The sequence below is a fragment of the Musca autumnalis genome, unplaced genomic scaffold (assembly GCF_047663935.1).
Source record: "Musca autumnalis isolate F117 unplaced genomic scaffold, ASM4766393v1 scaffold_2, whole genome shotgun sequence".
Classification (NCBI taxonomy): Eukaryota; Metazoa; Arthropoda; class Insecta; order Diptera; family Muscidae; genus Musca; species Musca autumnalis.
In genome coordinates, this window is record NW_027411755.1 from 144,674,576 (window position 1) to 144,694,715 (window position 20,140).

The window sequence follows — 20,140 nt, forward strand, 5'->3', positions numbered from 1 at the left end:
TCGTCCTATGGGGGCTATTTCAAAACGTGGACCTATATAAACATTTTATGGTAGAAATGTTTTTTAGCCTCTGGAAACACAAAATACAAAGTTACAACCGATTCTGTTGTCAAATGGGACGAATACATTCAAAATATATGAAAATGACGCGTACTTTATATGGGGCGTTATATTGGGGCTATACCAAAACGTGGACCTATATAAACCAACTTTGGTAGAAATGTTTTTTGGCCTCTGGAAACACAAAATACCAAATTACAACCAATTCGGTGGTAAAATGGGACAAATATCTTAAAAATTCCTTAAAACGACGACGCGTCACGCGTCATTTTGTATGGGGGCTATACAAAAGCGTGGACCTACATAGGGTATAAAAAAAGACAGAATAAAACACCCTCGTTGAAGACCACTGCTACGATCACGGACAAAGCTGCACCACACCGACCACGAACGTTGTGAGTGACTCAAATTAGAAGCAGAGCTGGGAGTTGCTACTTCCCTTTAGGTAGAGTGCGAACTTAGATCTATGTCGGGAAAGTTCTTCCGTGAGCAACAGAGCCACGAGGGGATCGAACGTCGGTCGCTTCCGACAGACTTATCCCTCCCAATATCTTGGCTGATGAGTCTGTGGATATGAATCACTTCCCCACATTCACAAACATCAAGAGTAGTAAGGCCCGGGAAAGAAAGGACAACACTGCTATATTTCGCAGGCTGAATTTCGGGAGATAGGCTGAACTTCGTTTCGTGAAGCGCATTCCGCAGGCTACCACCTTATAGCAGGCGTGGGCGAACAGAGTATGATCTTCTGAGGATCCATAGGTAAAACTAGGCTATATAGGGCTGTGGTTTGCCCTATCTTGACATTTTGCTGCTTCGTCTGGTGGTATGCCCTGCACTGTCTGCTGGAGGAGTGCGTGAGGAGCGCACGCAAAATTAAATGCTACATTAAATGTACAACCCCTAGATAAAAGTATCAACCATCCCGAAGTGATTTGCGGTTCAGGGAGCTGCAAGTATTCTACAAAGGATAGGCTGCAAGATTGGGCTAAATGACAGTGGGACTGGACTTTGACACAGCTGAGGTGGCAGGGCAGGCCACTTCCTGAGAGCCTATCCATCTTCACTTATAGGTCAAAGGTGGAAGAAGGCACGGAGGCTGGTGTACGAGTATAGTGCGAAGAACTGGGTCATCCTAGGCTGAATAAGTTCAAATAACCCGCTTCCCTATGTTCCTCTCCTTCCCCCTTTCTTTCCCGCTGTTATACTTTTGTCTCTTTTTAGGATGAGCGATGACCACCCGTTTGTCTTAAATTTGTGTTAATTTAACAGAAAAATGTTTTTCTAAATATCGATGATTTATGGCAATTGTATATTCGGAGCGTAGTAAAAAAATTTAATTAGTATTTATGTATGTATGCATAAAGATTGATTTCAAAAATATATGTATGTATGTTTATATTATACTAAATTAAAGGCCAATTCACAGGATATTTACTATCCTTTGAAGTGTAGTCTATTCATCCCTATTTTGTTGATCCAATTGATTCGTTACATTTTTGCAAACAAAAGTAAAGTTCTATGACAATCGAATTAAGACTGGACCTTTAATCTCTTTCGTCAGAAGTCTTACTGGTCTTCTCACAAAGGTCTATTGGTATTCTCATCTTGTTTTTTATGAGAAGTCATCCTTGTCTTCTATTAACGACATTGTGGTCTCTATGGGAAATCTTACCCTGTGACACAAAATGGGAGTTAAGATCGGGGGAGGAAAATTCCTTTTGGGAATGAAAGCCCCAATTGAGAACCCCAAAGGATCCCATAGCTGAAATTTCTGAGTCATGACATAATGAGTTTTTTGGGGGTCACATCCCCCATCAATCATTGAGAAAATAGTTTTATATCTCTGTTTGGAGATATTGTTTCATCATTTTTAGATGACATGTTTTCAGTTAAATGGAATGAGGAACCTTTCTGCCAAATATGCTGTCCTAGCTCAGTTTCTTCCATGTCCTTTTTGTTCTTGAGCCCTAAAAGTAAAACAAAATTAAATTTTCTACAAAAATGTTATACCGAAAATTTTTTCATTTTTTTAATTTTCCATATCCAAGAAAACGACATTGTCACGTTTTCATTGTCCTTTATCAGTTTTACCCGTTACTTTTTCAAAAAACAGTATGTATTTCGGTAAATTTCGCATAATCTATTAACTATATATCAAATTAGGATGGTTACGCTTCTGAATTTGAGGCTAAGCACAATGAATTGTTGGCTTACATCCAGTTTGAAACTTGGTCGTGAATTGCTTATAGTTTTTATTGCATGTAGTCCTTACGATTTGTATTGCCCCATCATTTTCACATATTTTGAAGGCTTTCTAACTTTGCTATTTGTCATTTCTAACTTTGCTATTTGTCAATGTAAGATTCGGCAGAAACAGTATTGATATGTTCGAATTTATTCGAACGAATGCCCTTTCTAATGAATATGTAAGGAAAAACTAACACATTAGCCTATATAGGCCAAAATATAGGAAAAAATTACCATTTTGTGCACATTTTATTCATTTTTAGTGGTATAGGAATTCACTCTCGGAGTCGACCCGGAGTCGGAGTCGGAGTCGTGAAAAAAACTCGCCTGGAGTCGGAGTCGGAGTCGAGCCGAAAATACCTCGACTCCGAAACCCTGATAGAAACTCACGGACCTAAACTGATAATTCTCTTCTGGAATATTTTATAACCACATGGAAGGCTAAATAACCAAGATCAGTCTTTCGGTGGGATATTGCCGTCACAACCCACAGAATTACGAAAATCGGGAGGTACCGTTCTATGGGGGCTATATCGAAACGTGAACCTATACCGAAGAATTTCAATCAGAAAGGCTTTTACCTCCAACAAAGACTAAATACCAAATTTCAGCCATTTCGGTGGAATATTGAGTCCACAACCTTCAAGATACCTGAAATAGGGAAGTACCGTTCTATGGGGGCTATACTAAGGCGTGGACCTGTACCGAAAAGTTTCTGGGGGAAAGTTTTATACCCCCAACGAAGACTAAAAACCAAATTTCAACCATTTCTGAGGAATATTGAGGCCAAAACCTCCAAAACAACGAACATCGGGAGGTACCGTTCTATGGGGGTTTTATGAAGGCGTGGACCTATACCGACAAATTTCTGGGAGAAAGTTGTATACCTCCAACGAAGACTAAGAACAAAATTTCATCCATTTCGGTGTCATACTGAGGCTACAACTTCAAAATACCGAAAATCGGGAGGTATCGTTCTATGGGGGCTATATAAAGGCGTGGACCTATACCGACAAATTTCATATGGAATGTTAAATAACCCAAATGAAGACCAAATACCACATTTCAGCCATGTCGGTGGAATATTCAGGCCACAACCTTCAAAATACCGGAAATAGGGAGATACCGTTCTATGGTGGCTATACTAAGGCGTGAACCTGTACCGACAAGTTTCTGAGGGAAAGTTTTATACCCCCAACGAACTTCAAAATACCGAAAATCGGGAGGTATCGTTCTATGGGGGCTATATAAAGGCGTGGACCTATACCGACAAATTTCATATGGAATGTTAAATAACCCAAATGAAGACCAAATACCAAATTTCAGCCATTTCGGTTGAATATTGAGGCCACAACCTTTAAGATACCGGAAATAGGAAAATGTACCGTTCTATAGGGGCTATACTAAGGCGTGGACCTGTACCAACAAGTTTCTGGGGGGAAAGTTTTACACCCCCAACGAAGACTAAAAACCAAATTTCAGCCATTTCTGAGGAATATTGAGGCCACAACCTTCAAAACAACGAACATCAGGAGGACCTAGGTATATGGAGGCCACAACCTTCAAAACAACGAACATCGGAAGGTACGTTCTATGGGCGCTATATGAAGGCGTGGACTTATACTGACAAAATTCAGGGGAAAGTTTTGTACCCCCAACGAATGCTAAGTACCAAATTTCAGCCATTTCGGTGTGATAGTGAGGTTAAACCCTTCAAAATGCCGAAAATCGGGTGTTACCGTTCTATGGGGGCTATATGATGGCGTGGACCTATACCTACAAATTTCTGGGGGAAAGTTTTATACCCCCAACGAAGACTAAATACCAAATTTCAGCCATCTCGGTGCGACTTTCAGGCCAAAACCTTCAAAATACCGAAAATCGGGAGATATCGTCCTATGGGGGCTATTTCAAAACGTGGACCTATATAAACATTTTATGGTAGAAATGTTTTTTAGCCTCTGGAAACACAAAATACAAAGTTACAACCGATTCTGTTGTCAAATGGGACGAATACATTCAAAATATATGAAAATGACGCGTACTTTATATGGGGCGTTATATTGGGGCTATACCAAAACGTGGACCTATATAAACCAACTTTGGTAGAAATGTTTTTTGGCCTCTGGAAACACAAAATACCAAATTACAACCAATTCGGTGGTAAAATGGGACAAATATCTTAAAAATTCCTTAAAACGACGACGCGTCACGCGTCATTTTGTATGGGGGCTATACAAAAGCGTGGACCTACATAGGGTATAAAAAAAGACAGAATAAAACACCCTCGTTGAAGACCACTGCTACGATCACGGACAAAGCTGCACCACACCGACCACGAACGTTGTGAGTGACTCAAATTAGAAGCAGAGCTGGGAGTTGCTACTTCCCTTTAGGTAGAGTGCGAACTTAGATCTATGTCGGGAAAGTTCTTCCGTGAGCAACAGAGCCACGAGGGGATCGAACGTCGGTCGCTTCCGACAGACTTATCCCTCCCAATATCTTGGCTGATGAGTCTGTGGATATGAATCACTTCCCCACATTCACAAACATCAAGAGTAGTAAGGCCCGGGAAAGAAAGGACAACACTGCTATATTTCGCAGGCTGAATTTCGGGAGATAGGCTGAACTTCGTTTCGTGAAGCGCATTCCGCAGGCTACCACCTTATAGCAGGCGTGGGCGAACAGAGTATGATCTTCTGAGGATCCATAGGTAAAACTAGGCTATATAGGGCTGTGGTTTGCCCTATCTTGACATTTTGCTGCTTCGTCTGGTGGTATGCCCTGCACTGTCTGCTGGAGGAGTGCGTGAGGAGCGCACGCAAAATTAAATGCTACATTAAATGTACAACCCCTAGATAAAAGTATCAACCATCCCGAAGTGATTTGCGGTTCAGGGAGCTGCAAGTATTCTACAAAGGATAGGCTGCAAGATTGGGCTAAATGACAGTGGGACTGGACTTTGACACAGCTGAGGTGGCAGGGCAGGCCACTTCCTGAGAGCCTATCCATCTTCACTTATAGGTCAAAGGTGGAAGAAGGCACGGAGGCTGGTGTACGAGTATAGTGCGAAGAACTGGGTCATCCTAGGCTGAATAAGTTCAAATAACCCGCTTCCCTATGTTCCTCTCCTTCCCCCTTTCTTTCCCGCTGTTATACTTTTGTCTCTTTTTAGGATGAGCGATGACCACCCGTTTGTCTTAAATTTGTGTTAATTTAACAGAAAAATGTTTTTCTAAATATCGATGATTTATGGCAATTGTATATTCGGAGCGTAGTAAAAAAATTTAATTAGTATTTATGTATGTATGCATAAAGATTGATTTCAAAAATATATGTATGTATGTTTATATTATACTAAATTAAAGGCCAATTCACAGGATATTTACTATCCTTTGAAGTGTAGTCTATTCATCCCTATTTTGTTGATCCAATTGATTCGTTACATTTTTGCAAACAAAAGTAAAGTTCTATGACAATCGAATTAAGACTGGACCTTTAATCTCTTTCGTCAGAAGTCTTACTGGTCTTCTCACAAAGGTCTATTGGTATTCTCATCTTGTTTTTTATGAGAAGTCATCCTTGTCTTCTATTAACGACATTGTGGTCTCTATGGGAAATCTTACCCTGTGACACAAAATGGGAGTTAAGATCGGGGGAGGAAAATTCCTTTTGGGAATGAAAGCCCCAATTGAGAACCCCAAAGGATCCCATAGCTGAAATTTCTGAGTCATGACATAATGAGTTTTTTGGGGGTCACATCCCCCATCAATCATTGAGAAAATAGTTTTATATCTCTGTTTGGAGATATTGTTTCATCATTTTTAGATGACATGTTTTCAGTTAAATGGAATGAGGAACCTTTCTGCCAAATATGCTGTCCTAGCTCAGTTTCTTCCATGTCCTTTTTGTTCTTGAGCCCTAAAAGTAAAACAAAATTAAATTTTCTACAAAAATGTTATACCGAAAATTTTTTCATTTTTTTAATTTTCCATATCCAAGAAAACGACATTGTCACGTTTTCATTGTCCTTTATCAGTTTTACCCGTTACTTTTTCAAAAAACAGTATGTATTTCGGTAAATTTCGCATAATCTATTAACTATATATCAAATTAGGATGGTTACGCTTCTGAATTTGAGGCTAAGCACAATGAATTGTTGGCTTACATCCAGTTTGAAACTTGGTCGTGAATTGCTTATAGTTTTTATTGCATGTAGTCCTTACGATTTGTATTGCCCCATCATTTTCACATATTTTGAAGGCTTTCTAACTTTGCTATTTGTCATTTCTAACTTTGCTATTTGTCAATGTAAGATTCGGCAGAAACAGTATTGATATGTTCGAATTTATTCGAACGAATGCCCTTTCTAATGAATATGTAAGGAAAAACTAACACATTAGCCTATATAGGCCAAAATATAGGAAAAAATTACCATTTTGTGCACATTTTATTCATTTTTAGTGGTATAGGAATTCACTCTCGGAGTCGACCCGGAGTCGGAGTCGGAGTCGTGAAAAAAACTCGCCTGGAGTCGGAGTCGGAGTCGAGCCGAAAATACCTCGACTCCGAAACCCTGATAGAAACTCACGGACCTAAACTGATAATTCTCTTCTGGAATATTTTATAACCACATGGAAGGCTAAATAACCAAGATCAGTCTTTCGGTGGGATATTGCCGTCACAACCCACAGAATTACGAAAATCGGGAGGTACCGTTCTATGGGGGCTATATCGAAACGTGAACCTATACCGAAGAATTTCAATCAGAAAGGCTTTTACCTCCAACAAAGACTAAATACCAAATTTCAGCCATTTCGGTGGAATATTGAGTCCACAACCTTCAAGATACCTGAAATAGGGAAGTACCGTTCTATGGGGGCTATACTAAGGCGTGGACCTGTACCGAAAAGTTTCTGGGGGAAAGTTTTATACCCCCAACGAAGACTAAAAACCAAATTTCAACCATTTCTGAGGAATATTGAGGCCAAAACCTCCAAAACAACGAACATCGGGAGGTACCGTTCTATGGGGGTTTTATGAAGGCGTGGACCTATACCGACAAATTTCTGGGAGAAAGTTGTATACCTCCAACGAAGACTAAGAACAAAATTTCATCCATTTCGGTGTCATACTGAGGCTACAACTTCAAAATACCGAAAATCGGGAGGTATCGTTCTATGGGGGCTATATAAAGGCGTGGACCTATACCGACAAATTTCATATGGAATGTTAAATAACCCAAATGAAGACCAAATACCACATTTCAGCCATGTCGGTGGAATATTCAGGCCACAACCTTCAAAATACCGGAAATAGGGAGATACCGTTCTATGGTGGCTATACTAAGGCGTGAACCTGTACCGACAAGTTTCTGAGGGAAAGTTTTATACCCCCAACGAACTTCAAAATACCGAAAATCGGGAGGTATCGTTCTATGGGGGCTATATAAAGGCGTGGACCTATACCGACAAATTTCATATGGAATGTTAAATAACCCAAATGAAGACCAAATACCAAATTTCAGCCATTTCGGTTGAATATTGAGGCCACAACCTTTAAGATACCGGAAATAGGAAAATGTACCGTTCTATAGGGGCTATACTAAGGCGTGGACCTGTACCAACAAGTTTCTGGGGGGAAAGTTTTACACCCCCAACGAAGACTAAAAACCAAATTTCAGCCATTTCTGAGGAATATTGAGGCCACAACCTTCAAAACAACGAACATCAGGAGGACCTAGGTATATGGAGGCCACAACCTTCAAAACAACGAACATCGGAAGGTACGTTCTATGGGCGCTATATGAAGGCGTGGACTTATACTGACAAAATTCAGGGGAAAGTTTTGTACCCCCAACGAATGCTAAGTACCAAATTTCAGCCATTTCGGTGTGATAGTGAGGTTAAACCCTTCAAAATGCCGAAAATCGGGTGTTACCGTTCTATGGGGGCTATATGATGGCGTGGACCTATACCTACAAATTTCTGGGGGAAAGTTTTATACCCCCAACGAAGACTAAATACCAAATTTCAGCCATCTCGGTGCGACTTTCAGGCCAAAACCTTCAAAATACCGAAAATCGGGAGATATCGTCCTATGGGGGCTATTTCAAAACGTGGACCTATATAAACATTTTATGGTAGAAATGTTTTTTAGCCTCTGGAAACACAAAATACAAAGTTACAACCGATTCTGTTGTCAAATGGGACGAATACATTCAAAATATATGAAAATGACGCGTACTTTATATGGGGCGTTATATTGGGGCTATACCAAAACGTGGACCTATATAAACCAACTTTGGTAGAAATGTTTTTTGGCCTCTGGAAACACAAAATACCAAATTACAACCAATTCGGTGGTAAAATGGGACAAATATCTTAAAAATTCCTTAAAACGACGACGCGTCACGCGTCATTTTGTATGGGGGCTATACAAAAGCGTGGACCTACATAGGGTATAAAAAAAGACAGAATAAAACACCCTCGTTGAAGACCACTGCTACGATCACGGACAAAGCTGCACCACACCGACCACGAACGTTGTGAGTGACTCAAATTAGAAGCAGAGCTGGGAGTTGCTACTTCCCTTTAGGTAGAGTGCGAACTTAGATCTATGTCGGGAAAGTTCTTCCGTGAGCAACAGAGCCACGAGGGGATCGAACGTCGGTCGCTTCCGACAGACTTATCCCTCCCAATATCTTGGCTGATGAGTCTGTGGATATGAATCACTTCCCCACATTCACAAACATCAAGAGTAGTAAGGCCCGGGAAAGAAAGGACAACACTGCTATATTTCGCAGGCTGAATTTCGGGAGATAGGCTGAACTTCGTTTCGTGAAGCGCATTCCGCAGGCTACCACCTTATAGCAGGCGTGGGCGAACAGAGTATGATCTTCTGAGGATCCATAGGTAAAACTAGGCTATATAGGGCTGTGGTTTGCCCTATCTTGACATTTTGCTGCTTCGTCTGGTGGTATGCCCTGCACTGTCTGCTGGAGGAGTGCGTGAGGAGCGCACGCAAAATTAAATGCTACATTAAATGTACAACCCCTAGATAAAAGTATCAACCATCCCGAAGTGATTTGCGGTTCAGGGAGCTGCAAGTATTCTACAAAGGATAGGCTGCAAGATTGGGCTAAATGACAGTGGGACTGGACTTTGACACAGCTGAGGTGGCAGGGCAGGCCACTTCCTGAGAGCCTATCCATCTTCACTTATAGGTCAAAGGTGGAAGAAGGCACGGAGGCTGGTGTACGAGTATAGTGCGAAGAACTGGGTCATCCTAGGCTGAATAAGTTCAAATAACCCGCTTCCCTATGTTCCTCTCCTTCCCCCTTTCTTTCCCGCTGTTATACTTTTGTCTCTTTTTAGGATGAGCGATGACCACCCGTTTGTCTTAAATTTGTGTTAATTTAACAGAAAAATGTTTTTCTAAATATCGATGATTTATGGCAATTGTATATTCGGAGCGTAGTAAAAAAATTTAATTAGTATTTATGTATGTATGCATAAAGATTGATTTCAAAAATATATGTATGTATGTTTATATTATACTAAATTAAAGGCCAATTCACAGGATATTTACTATCCTTTGAAGTGTAGTCTATTCATCCCTATTTTGTTGATCCAATTGATTCGTTACATTTTTGCAAACAAAAGTAAAGTTCTATGACAATCGAATTAAGACTGGACCTTTAATCTCTTTCGTCAGAAGTCTTACTGGTCTTCTCACAAAGGTCTATTGGTATTCTCATCTTGTTTTTTATGAGAAGTCATCCTTGTCTTCTATTAACGACATTGTGGTCTCTATGGGAAATCTTACCCTGTGACACAAAATGGGAGTTAAGATCGGGGGAGGAAAATTCCTTTTGGGAATGAAAGCCCCAATTGAGAACCCCAAAGGATCCCATAGCTGAAATTTCTGAGTCATGACATAATGAGTTTTTTGGGGGTCACATCCCCCATCAATCATTGAGAAAATAGTTTTATATCTCTGTTTGGAGATATTGTTTCATCATTTTTAGATGACATGTTTTCAGTTAAATGGAATGAGGAACCTTTCTGCCAAATATGCTGTCCTAGCTCAGTTTCTTCCATGTCCTTTTTGTTCTTGAGCCCTAAAAGTAAAACAAAATTAAATTTTCTACAAAAATGTTATACCGAAAATTTTTTCATTTTTTTAATTTTCCATATCCAAGAAAACGACATTGTCACGTTTTCATTGTCCTTTATCAGTTTTACCCGTTACTTTTTCAAAAAACAGTATGTATTTCGGTAAATTTCGCATAATCTATTAACTATATATCAAATTAGGATGGTTACGCTTCTGAATTTGAGGCTAAGCACAATGAATTGTTGGCTTACATCCAGTTTGAAACTTGGTCGTGAATTGCTTATAGTTTTTATTGCATGTAGTCCTTACGATTTGTATTGCCCCATCATTTTCACATATTTTGAAGGCTTTCTAACTTTGCTATTTGTCATTTCTAACTTTGCTATTTGTCAATGTAAGATTCGGCAGAAACAGTATTGATATGTTCGAATTTATTCGAACGAATGCCCTTTCTAATGAATATGTAAGGAAAAACTAACACATTAGCCTATATAGGCCAAAATATAGGAAAAAATTACCATTTTGTGCACATTTTATTCATTTTTAGTGGTATAGGAATTCACTCTCGGAGTCGACCCGGAGTCGGAGTCGGAGTCGTGAAAAAAACTCGCCTGGAGTCGGAGTCGGAGTCGAGCCGAAAATACCTCGACTCCGAAACCCTGATAGAAACTCACGGACCTAAACTGATAATTCTCTTCTGGAATATTTTATAACCACATGGAAGGCTAAATAACCAAGATCAGTCTTTCGGTGGGATATTGCCGTCACAACCCACAGAATTACGAAAATCGGGAGGTACCGTTCTATGGGGGCTATATCGAAACGTGAACCTATACCGAAGAATTTCAATCAGAAAGGCTTTTACCTCCAACAAAGACTAAATACCAAATTTCAGCCATTTCGGTGGAATATTGAGTCCACAACCTTCAAGATACCTGAAATAGGGAAGTACCGTTCTATGGGGGCTATACTAAGGCGTGGACCTGTACCGAAAAGTTTCTGGGGGAAAGTTTTATACCCCCAACGAAGACTAAAAACCAAATTTCAACCATTTCTGAGGAATATTGAGGCCAAAACCTCCAAAACAACGAACATCGGGAGGTACCGTTCTATGGGGGTTTTATGAAGGCGTGGACCTATACCGACAAATTTCTGGGAGAAAGTTGTATACCTCCAACGAAGACTAAGAACAAAATTTCATCCATTTCGGTGTCATACTGAGGCTACAACTTCAAAATACCGAAAATCGGGAGGTATCGTTCTATGGGGGCTATATAAAGGCGTGGACCTATACCGACAAATTTCATATGGAATGTTAAATAACCCAAATGAAGACCAAATACCACATTTCAGCCATGTCGGTGGAATATTCAGGCCACAACCTTCAAAATACCGGAAATAGGGAGATACCGTTCTATGGTGGCTATACTAAGGCGTGAACCTGTACCGACAAGTTTCTGAGGGAAAGTTTTATACCCCCAACGAACTTCAAAATACCGAAAATCGGGAGGTATCGTTCTATGGGGGCTATATAAAGGCGTGGACCTATACCGACAAATTTCATATGGAATGTTAAATAACCCAAATGAAGACCAAATACCAAATTTCAGCCATTTCGGTTGAATATTGAGGCCACAACCTTTAAGATACCGGAAATAGGAAAATGTACCGTTCTATAGGGGCTATACTAAGGCGTGGACCTGTACCAACAAGTTTCTGGGGGGAAAGTTTTACACCCCCAACGAAGACTAAAAACCAAATTTCAGCCATTTCTGAGGAATATTGAGGCCACAACCTTCAAAACAACGAACATCAGGAGGACCTAGGTATATGGAGGCCACAACCTTCAAAACAACGAACATCGGAAGGTACGTTCTATGGGCGCTATATGAAGGCGTGGACTTATACTGACAAAATTCAGGGGAAAGTTTTGTACCCCCAACGAATGCTAAGTACCAAATTTCAGCCATTTCGGTGTGATAGTGAGGTTAAACCCTTCAAAATGCCGAAAATCGGGTGTTACCGTTCTATGGGGGCTATATGATGGCGTGGACCTATACCTACAAATTTCTGGGGGAAAGTTTTATACCCCCAACGAAGACTAAATACCAAATTTCAGCCATCTCGGTGCGACTTTCAGGCCAAAACCTTCAAAATACCGAAAATCGGGAGATATCGTCCTATGGGGGCTATTTCAAAACGTGGACCTATATAAACATTTTATGGTAGAAATGTTTTTTAGCCTCTGGAAACACAAAATACAAAGTTACAACCGATTCTGTTGTCAAATGGGACGAATACATTCAAAATATATGAAAATGACGCGTACTTTATATGGGGCGTTATATTGGGGCTATACCAAAACGTGGACCTATATAAACCAACTTTGGTAGAAATGTTTTTTGGCCTCTGGAAACACAAAATACCAAATTACAACCAATTCGGTGGTAAAATGGGACAAATATCTTAAAAATTCCTTAAAACGACGACGCGTCACGCGTCATTTTGTATGGGGGCTATACAAAAGCGTGGACCTACATAGGGTATAAAAAAAGACAGAATAAAACACCCTCGTTGAAGACCACTGCTACGATCACGGACAAAGCTGCACCACACCGACCACGAACGTTGTGAGTGACTCAAATTAGAAGCAGAGCTGGGAGTTGCTACTTCCCTTTAGGTAGAGTGCGAACTTAGATCTATGTCGGGAAAGTTCTTCCGTGAGCAACAGAGCCACGAGGGGATCGAACGTCGGTCGCTTCCGACAGACTTATCCCTCCCAATATCTTGGCTGATGAGTCTGTGGATATGAATCACTTCCCCACATTCACAAACATCAAGAGTAGTAAGGCCCGGGAAAGAAAGGACAACACTGCTATATTTCGCAGGCTGAATTTCGGGAGATAGGCTGAACTTCGTTTCGTGAAGCGCATTCCGCAGGCTACCACCTTATAGCAGGCGTGGGCGAACAGAGTATGATCTTCTGAGGATCCATAGGTAAAACTAGGCTATATAGGGCTGTGGTTTGCCCTATCTTGACATTTTGCTGCTTCGTCTGGTGGTATGCCCTGCACTGTCTGCTGGAGGAGTGCGTGAGGAGCGCACGCAAAATTAAATGCTACATTAAATGTACAACCCCTAGATAAAAGTATCAACCATCCCGAAGTGATTTGCGGTTCAGGGAGCTGCAAGTATTCTACAAAGGATAGGCTGCAAGATTGGGCTAAATGACAGTGGGACTGGACTTTGACACAGCTGAGGTGGCAGGGCAGGCCACTTCCTGAGAGCCTATCCATCTTCACTTATAGGTCAAAGGTGGAAGAAGGCACGGAGGCTGGTGTACGAGTATAGTGCGAAGAACTGGGTCATCCTAGGCTGAATAAGTTCAAATAACCCGCTTCCCTATGTTCCTCTCCTTCCCCCTTTCTTTCCCGCTGTTATACTTTTGTCTCTTTTTAGGATGAGCGATGACCACCCGTTTGTCTTAAATTTGTGTTAATTTAACAGAAAAATGTTTTTCTAAATATCGATGATTTATGGCAATTGTATATTCGGAGCGTAGTAAAAAAATTTAATTAGTATTTATGTATGTATGCATAAAGATTGATTTCAAAAATATATGTATGTATGTTTATTTCAATATTTAGCGCAACGAAGTGAAAAATATTGCTCAAATTATTTATGTTAGCAAATTAGTTTAAAATTTGTTTTTGTTATGGTTTGAGGATGGAAGGTACAATACAAGCGGAATGGACATTGTTGTGTTTGTTACAAACGCTATGAATTCCACCTGACTCATTGTCCTTCCATCCTTAAGATTGATGATTCTGTCTATGTAAGATTTTATGTGACTTTCAAAAGAAAGAAGATAAATAAATAATTTAAAATTAAATATTTAAAAAATAGTGAAATACGTTAGTTAAAGGGCATTTTAAAAGTAACTGGTAGGGAAAAATACAGTAGAGATCAGTAAATACATACTTTATAAATATTAAAAAAAAACTTTTTAGTTGTAGTACATTTATACCAGCCCTGATTATCATGATTATAATGATTCAGCCAATATTTTTCTGGTAACAAATATGTACACCGTTTATGGCACTATTTTGATTTGTTTGACATAAGTTTTCATACATTTCAAGTCAAATAAATTGAAAATAGAAAACATGATCAAGATAAAAAGCCATAGTATAAATGTACTCTTACACTTCTTAGAAAGATATGCGCATTTGTTGACACCAAATTACATAATTCCCTACGTTGACAAAGAAATGTAATCGAAATTCAGATTTATGGAAACAATTTAACAATTCGAAAGGTAATTTACAGTGAATAATTATGTAGTAAATTTTAATCTATAACAGAATAATATAAACATGTTTTACATGTTATCTATCATTAACACATAGGTACTTATATAAACATAATTTTTATAACTACATATTAACATAATACAATATAATAAATATGTCTTTTAAATTAATTAACAACTATTGTTTTTAATTGCCCTATTGTTTTTGATGATGACGGTGATGATAATGAAAAAGAATTGTTAATTGTATGTAGGTCACAATAATAGTATTAATGTAAATATATACGCTATGTATACAAGATGGTATATACTGTATATGGTATAGGTATGTAGGTACAGTTTGCAATTATTGTTTTTAGACACATCAAAATCAACACTGACTATTGTAGATGGGAGGGAAAAAATGCAGTTTTTTTAGGGACGCCACGTGGTATTTCTTAAAATTAAAATAAATAAACCAAGTAAGCCTCCGACTAAAAAAAAGAAGCAAACACAATTGGTCTGTTCCATAACTGCAAGAATCTACTAATTTTTACTATTTTTTCGATAACATAAAGGAAAAAATGTTATCATAGTAAAAATTAGTAGCTTCTTGCAGGTTCTGGAACGGAGCAAATAATTATGACGTATATAAAATATATTTATTTTGTATGACGAATAACATTTTCAAAAATGTTTGAGAGTTATCATGCAGTTATTATATGCCGGATTTTTGAGCTTTTGGGACATTATCTCAGGAAGTGTGGATTTACTCTGGGAGAAAATTGCACCGTTGTAATAGGGACCGTGGAAACGACCTTTTGTAAAAAAATTTCAAATAGGTCCGAGACGAACATGTTCAACAGAAGCAGACATATCTGACATGGAAATAAAATTCCATAAATTTGAAATTGTGATATCCCAGCGTATATTTCAACATCACAAGCATTTCACCAATTTTGGTAACGGAATTCGGAACATTTTAAAGCTCAGGATGTCTTCATTGTTGAAACGCATCCAACTAAAGTTGAGATACTCGTCAATACAATTCAAATAAAAACAAGTAAGAAAAGTCTATAGTCGGACGGAGCCGACCATGGGATACCCTATGCCACTATCCCTGCAAAATCGCTCTCCACGGAACTTCTTTTCAATGACTGTGAAAATTTAATTATCAAATATCAGAGATGTAATGTATAATACTTATGACCAAAACCAAAAAGTTATCTAGCATCACAAAGACATTTTTGTAGCAGGAAAGGAAAATTTAGTTCACACAAACTAAAATATGTAGTAATACAACTTCCGTTGTTTAACCGCTACGTTATTGAAATTTTTACCAATTTCACACAAAAGTTTCAGTCCATTTAACCCGCTAAGTATTATCTGATCTTCACGTTGATTTGTACGCTTCTTCTTAATCACAAACTCAAACTTTGTTTAAAATTTTGCGGGTTATTATTTTGACTTACAAAGCCGTTACAAACTTGGTTAAAATTTTGATTTTGGTCCATTTAATCCCCTGAACATTTCACGATCATCACCAAAAACTAATCATTTCTATTCTGGCCCGAAGCCAATCTCCTTAAAAAATTTGTTACAATCGGTCCATAATTGCGGCCTTAAGCTTGTTTAAAATTTTTAATGGACGGACACACATCGCTAAATCGCTTTATCTCGTCGAGATATGAATTTTGGCATACCAAATAAGGGGTCTAGGATGAATATTTCGTGGTGTTACATAAACTTTGGGAGAGACAATATGTAGCATGGGATAAAAATGTGGTTCTCTACACAGAACCCATTATATATTAGGCAGTAGGCCCGTTATCTAGCAAACAATTTATTGCAATTTACATCAGAGGAAAGGTCAGTAGTTTTTTTCCATATGTGCGAAATATATATGTCCTCAAGGAATTAAAATATCGACCAGAAATAACATTTTTATATTTTCCATGCAAAAGTAATGGTCCATTTCACCCGCTAAAGAATATCAGATCATCATTAAAAATTGTAGGCATATTTTTATACCCTCAGCCTTTAGGCTAAAGAGGGTATTTACACTTTGATACGACCAAAAATGTGCCTTATCGAAATAATGGTTTTAGACCCCATGTATGTTTGTACGATATAAGTTTCATACAATTTTGAGCCGATCTAGCAATGTCCGTCCGTCTGTCTGTCTGTCCGTCTGTCTGGCTGGTGCGCACGATAACTCTCGAACGGATCAATCGATTCGGTTCAAATTTTGGTTATCGAAATATTTTGTCCAGATTCGATTTAAGTTCGAAGATGGGCCATATAGGTCCACTCCATCAGGTACCTCCCCCACAAATGTTCAAAAATTGTCGCAAAACTTGTGCGCACGATAACTCTTGTAGGGAATAACCGATTTGGTCCATACTTTGCACATCGTGCAATTTCTACCAAACATAGATGAGGTTCCAATATGGACTCAATCGGTCCACTCCTTCGGGTACCTCTCACACAAAATTTCGGAAAAGTTCAGTTTAGGACCTGGTCTCGAATCGCTTTGATTTTTGTTTACGCAAGTTGTATTTGCTGTCCTCTATACGCCGCTGTAAGTTTCATTCCTGAGAAAATAGCCTGAAAGTTACAAAAAACCCTATGACACCGTGTGTAGTGGTTGGAGCGCAAGATAACTCTCGAACGGATCTGCCGATTCGGTCCAAAATTTGGCTTTCGTAATATGTTGTCCAAACTTAGTTCGAGTTCAAGGATGGATTATATCGGTCCACTCCTTCCGGTACCTCCCCCACAAAAGTTCGAAAATGTTCGGAAAATTTGTGCGTACGATAACTGTTGAAGGGAGTAACCGATTTGGTCCATACTTTATGACATTATAAAATTTCTACCAGACTTAGATGAGGTTCCAATATGGACTCAATCGGTAAACTCCTTCGAGTACCTCCCACACAAAATTTCGGAAAATTTCAGTTTAGGACCTGCTCTCGAATCGCCTTGGTTTTTGTTGTATCATCTTATATTCACTGTCCCCTATACGAAGGTACAAGTTTCCTCAGGGGCAAGTCCATACTTCCTGAGAAAATAGCCTGAAAGTTGAAAAAACAAACCCTATGACACCATGCTTATGGGTGGAAGCGCAAGATAATTCTCGAACGAAATGTCGATTCTGGCCAAAATTTGGCCTTCGTAATATTGTTTCCAAACTAAGTTTAAGTTCGTTTATAAGCCATATCGGTCCACTCCTTCAGGTACCTACCCCGCAAAAGTTCACAAATATTCGGAAAAATTGTACGCATGATAACTCTTGATGGGAGTGACCGATTTGGTCCATACTTTACACATTATCATAATATCTACCATATATAGATCAGGTTCGAATATGGACTATATTTGTCCACTCCATCCCGTACCTCCCACACAAAATTTTGGATAAGTTCACTTTAAGGCCTGCTATTCAATCACAATCAATTACGATGGTAAAAGTTGTTTCAGGGGCAAGTCCATACTTCTTGAGAAAACAGCCCGAAGGGTGTAAAAACCCCCTATGGCACCCCCATGGTCTTACCCGGTGCAAAATTTCGTGACTATTGATGTATAACTGCGACTTCTAGCGAGTTTATTATTACACTACAAACAAATAACGGAATATATTAGGCTGTAACTCTGTTATCTGATCATGCACACCAACATAATTGGCATCAATGGAAAGGTCAAGCGTTCCACTTTCAAGTATATCTCACTTGTCCGGAATGTCACTTCCAGGAATTAAGATATAAGCTGTATATTACAATTTTTCAAAATTTTCACACTAAAGTTTTGGTCCATTTAACCCTCTAAATATTATCTGATCGTCATCTCAAATTGCAAGCTTCTCCTTTGTGATATACTCTTACATTATTTAAAATTACGCGTTGATCGGACTATTATTGAGACCTACAGAGCCGCTAGAAAATTGGATAAATATTATGTTTTGCTCCATTTCACCCGCTAAATATTTCACGATCATCACCAATAAGAATAGGGATCTATTCTGATCTGAACCCGACCTACATACAACATTTCGTGACGATCGGTCCACAATTGCGGCCCGGAGCGTGTTTAAAATTTATAATGGACAGACGGACGGACACACATCTCAAAATCGCTTTATCTCGTCGAGATATGAAGAATGGTATACCACATTGGGCACATTGGGGGTCTCCGACGAATATTTCGCGGTGTTACATGAATTTTTCCCAAAACAAACTTATAATACCCTTTTCCACATTGTGGTATAGGGTATAACAAATAAAACGGGCCGAACTTTTTATAACCTCCACCATAAAATAGTCTTAATTAAATGAAATAATTAGTTTCCGTTCACAATTTTAGGTTGAAACGTTTTTCGAGCAAATGCCACCTATGTGGCTACATCAAAGTGTCGGCCTCTCTTTAAAATTTTTGGTGGAAAAGTAGTTGATCTGTTCGAGAGTTGTCGTGCGCACCAACCAGCCTGACATACAGACGGAGAGATATGGCTAAATCGACTCCAAATTGTCTGAAACAGATTTCGTCTAAATATACATGGGGTCTAAAACCATTATTAGGCACATTTTTTTGTAATACCAAAGCCTAACCCTTGAATAAAGACCTGACTAACTTTAGGGCAGTTAGTAGAGGGGAATACAATAAAGCCAAAAAATCAAGCTCAGTGCCGATTGGTATAAATACAACATATTTCAATAGATACAAGAGGGAGGTGAATAAATCCAAACGAAAATCCTGGATCAGCTCCAGTGAGCATCAAGTTTCCGTAAAATACTGTCAAGGGATCCAAAACCTTTTGGACCCAACTTGAAAACACTTGACCGAACTGTAAGGATGTGGGCACAAACCCACCATTGCAGGACGGGACGCCTAACCCTACAATGACAAATGAGAATCTGTAGTACAATTCTTTAACTCATTTCTTGAGTTACCGACAAAAATCGGTAAAATTAAAACTCAAAATTATGAAGATAAGGCCAAATAAGGCCAAATAGAAATTATGTTCTCGTCGAACGCATGCAAACACACACACAAAAATAAATCATCCTGAAAAATTTCCTAAAACAAAGATTATAAATAGTAAGAACCCACGTTGGACGCAAATATGCCTTTTAATTTCTTTTTTGTCCCTTCAAAGCATATCAGTACCTAAACTTCTCCTCTGTATTAATAACTTAAAAAATTATCATCCTATTTTTTATTCTGGTTTATTCTCCTTTCAAAACAGAAAATAGTATCAAACGCAAGAAGACGTTGTATACATTATCTTTGTCAGGACATATACGAGAGCTATAAAGTCGGTGTCAGACAACTTTGTCGGGTGGTTTCAAAAACATTTTCTAGAATAGAAATTATTTGAAAGACTCTGATAGCAAGCTTTTGACCTTGGCTTTAGTTATTGTTTGT

At 38.9% G+C, this 20,140-nt stretch overlaps 1 protein-coding gene across 1 annotated transcript in view; it reads right to left on the reverse strand.

Moving 5' to 3' along the window:
- The window catches only part of LOC141394700 (zinc finger matrin-type protein 5), a 345,637-nt gene that overhangs the window by 314,638 nt on the left and 10,859 nt on the right, over positions 1-20,140 (reverse strand). The gene's annotated exons all lie outside the window — the stretch shown is intronic.